Source organism: Hyperolius riggenbachi, chromosome 2 (assembly GCF_040937935.1).
Source record: "Hyperolius riggenbachi isolate aHypRig1 chromosome 2, aHypRig1.pri, whole genome shotgun sequence".
NCBI lineage: Eukaryota > Metazoa > Chordata > Amphibia > Anura > Hyperoliidae > Hyperolius > Hyperolius riggenbachi.
Window position 1 is genome coordinate 163,582,548 of NC_090647.1, and position 3,813 is coordinate 163,586,360.

Sequence of the window (3,813 nt, forward strand, 5' to 3'; positions counted from 1 at the left end):
CCGAAAAATGATCGGAAATCAGATTGTATGTGTCCGAAAAAATTATCGATTCGACCCGTTGATCTGATGGGAAATTCCATGGTGTTTACCAGGCATAAAGAGAGCCTCCAATAGAGCACCTGTTCACATCTATACAAACACACTGCCAGGACCATTTCTGGCCATTATAATTACTCTAGATAGGAAAACACAGTATTTAGAGTCTCAAAATAAAAAAAACAAACTTCTACTGTAAAATGGAGTAAAACTAAATATTAACCTAGCACTCTCTTTGTCTTAGGAAGAGGGTGCTAGGTTAAGCAAGGCTCAATTCACAGCAGGGTGTAGCGGTGTGACGTAATGCACACACTGTTAAGCAGAATACCACTTTTCAATAGGATACCTATGTGGTGTTCACAGTGCGACCTCTGCAATCTAATGGTGTTTGGCATTGCCACTAACTGAATGCAGCGCATTACCACAAAACACATGCGTTGACAGTGCAACACACTTTTCATTGACTGCATGCTACACATAATGGGCTTGATTCACTAAACCGTGATAACTATCAGAGTAGCATAGCGAGCGCTACGAACTTATGCCTGCTAATTGGTAATGGCACTCGTCTTGCCCTAAGCCCCTGCGGGTTTGTAGTGCTCGCTATGCTACTCCTGATAAGGTGTGATATTTGAGTTTTCACGGTTTAGTCAATCAAGCCCAATGTGCGGTACGCCTTTTCCATTTATAGGGAACACAACACAAAACCCACTGTAAACGGAGCCTTAAAGGAATACTTAAGTCAAAAAAAAAAAATGACATTTACTCACCTGGGGCATCCCTCAGCACCCCGAAGCTGGATGGTGCCCTCGCAGCCCCGCTCCGATCGTCCTGTCCCCGCCGGCGGCTACTTCCGGTTCGGCGACAGCCGCCGACAGGCTGGGAACGCGGCTGATTTTCCGCGTTCCCAGCCGCTGCTATCACTCTCTATGCTGCTATAGCGTATATATATACGCTATAGCAGCATAGAGAGTGATAGCAGCGGCTATAGCAGCATAGAGAGTGATAGCAGCGGCTGGGAACGCGGAAAATCAGCCGCGTTCCCAGCCTGTCGGCGGCTGTCGCCGAACCGGAAGTAGCCGCCGGCGGGGACAGGACGATCGGAGCGGGGCTGCGAGGGCACCATCCAGCTTCGGGGTGCTGAGGGATGCCCCAGGTGAGTAAATGTCATTTTTTTTTTTTTGACTTAAGTATTCCTTTAAGGTGTGTACACACGTGTAATTATCGCCTGCAGGGATCGGGAGGGTAAAGTAAAGACGACACATCAGCTTTTGGCGGGCGAGGTGAGTGGGAAAACCGCACATTCTAGATTCTCGGCCAAGGTGGATAATATTGGCCACCACGGCCAAATTTAATCTAGCATGTTTAGGTAGCTTTAGACTGCCCTAGTCACGTCAGTCTGCGCAGTAGCCCAGACTGACATGACTGAGCCAATTACCGGGGCTGAACGGCAGACCACGGGAGGGGACGGCAAGGGACTCACATGTGCTTATGGAGCTGGAGGAAGCTCCGGCAGAGTATAAAATCTTTAGGATCCATCAGCTCTTTTTTCCTTTAACTTGGCTTGCCATATTATGTACCATTTATATCTGCCTAGACCTTTACGATAGTATTTGAGACATATCTGGCAATCCATACCTGCAAGGAATTTCGGCAAACTAATCTCATGACCTCCACATTTATAAAAAAAAAATATAGATTTTTTGAAGGCTCATCAAGAAGGAAAATGTAGTAGGAAAATATAAAAAATGTGGTGGAGAAATACCTCAGCTTTTAAAAAGAATGAACAGATGGTGTTGAAATACTTTATTTTAAAATCCACATTCATTTCGCACCAGCAACTTTCAGTGGCTCACTCTGTCCACCAATACAGTAATAATAATGCCATGTTTGCTCTGCACTTTTCCTTCCTTCCATATCCTGTGAGGTGCTTGAGCTCATTTTGCTAGTACAGTACAAAGAGTTTCTGTCACAAGTGTTCTATATGTACAGAGTATCATCTGTCATTTAATAACCTGTAAGGTTAATTTGTTAGAACAGGCATAGAAAGCGAGAGTAGTAGTGAAGAGTCTGAACTGGCTTGTCTCTTATCAATTGGCACTCTAGCGCTGTAGAATAGCGAGCAGGAAAGCCTCTTGTTGGCTGTCTCCAGCATATGTTCAGCGGTATGGTGTGCTGGAATTTAATCCGCAGTGATAGACAAAACTCAACATTTATCTTGACAGTCCGTATGGAAGTACTTGGCACATCACTATGGAGCAGATCTGCTCACCCAATTTATATGCCGCTTGTGCCTCCAGTAAGCAGCCCCCACCCCATATCCAGATGTGCTCAAAGTAAGCAGCCCCTACTCCACATCTGCTCAAAGTAAGCAGCCCCTACCGCATATCCAGCTGTGCTCCCAGTAAGCAGCCCCCACTCCACATCCGGAAATACTCCCAGTAAGCAACCCCCACCCCACATCCAGATGTGTTCCCAGTAAGCAGCCCTTACTCCAAATCCGGAAATACTCCCAGGAAGCAGCCCCCACCCCACATCCAGATGTGCTCCCAGGAAGCCACCCCACATCCAGATGTGCTCCCACTAAGCAGCCCCCACTCCACATCCAGATATGCTCCCAGTAAACAGCCCCTGCTCCACATCCAGGTGTGCTCCCACTAAGCAGCCCCCACCCCACATCCAGATGTTCTCCCAGTAAACAGCCCCCACTCGACATCCATATGCGCTCCCAGTAAGCAGCCCCTCCCTCCATAGCCAAATATGCGCCAAGTATGCAGCTTCCCTCCCCATAGCCAAATGTGCTCCCAGTAAGAAGCGTGGTAAACGGAACTTACTCAAAATGGGAAACTGTTAGCAGTGGGGTACCGCAGGGGTCAGTACTTGGTCCTTTTCTTTTCAATGTATTTATTAATGATCTAGTAGACAGACCACAGAGTACTGTAGCCATCTTTGCAGATGATACAAAATTATGCAGAATAATTATCAACACTAAGACTGATAGGACCATGACAACATGGCCATATGAGCAGGCACGTGGCAGATTAAATTTAATGTTGATAAATGTAAAATCATGCACCTTGGATGTACGAATGGTATGTCATCCTATAAAATAAATGGCATACATTTGGAAACATCATACTTGGAGAAGGACTTAGGAATACTGGTTGATAACAAGTTAGGTAATTGTATACAATGGCAATCAGCCATTAAAGCTAAAACAAATACAATTCTGGGATGCATAAAAAGGGAAATATCTTGGGATGCCAGTATACTTCTCCCTCTGTAAAAATCACTTGAAGCCACATCTGGAGTATGGAATACAGTTTTGGGCACCACACTATAGAAAGTACATTGACCTTCTGGAACAGGTACAAAGATGGGCAACTGAATTATTCAGAGGGATGAAAGATCTCACTTACCAAGAAAGGTTGGACAAACAGCTTATTTAGCTTGGAAAAAAAAGTGACTGAGAGGTGACCTGATTAACATGTATAAATACATCAGAGGGCAATACAAAAGCTTGGCAGATGACCTTTTTGTCCCTAGGGTTGTACGACGGACAAGGGGACATGATTTGTGGGTGGAGGAAAAAAGTTTTTGCTATCTATTTTGAAAGGGATCCTTCTCCGTGAGAGTGGTGAAAATCCGGAACACCTTACCTCAGAAAGTAGTTATGGCAAACTCTATGGGCTTGATTCACAAAGCCGTGCTAACTGATAGCACGCTGGTGAAAAGCCCATTATCCCGCCTAAACTCAGTTTAGGCGTGATAAAAAAA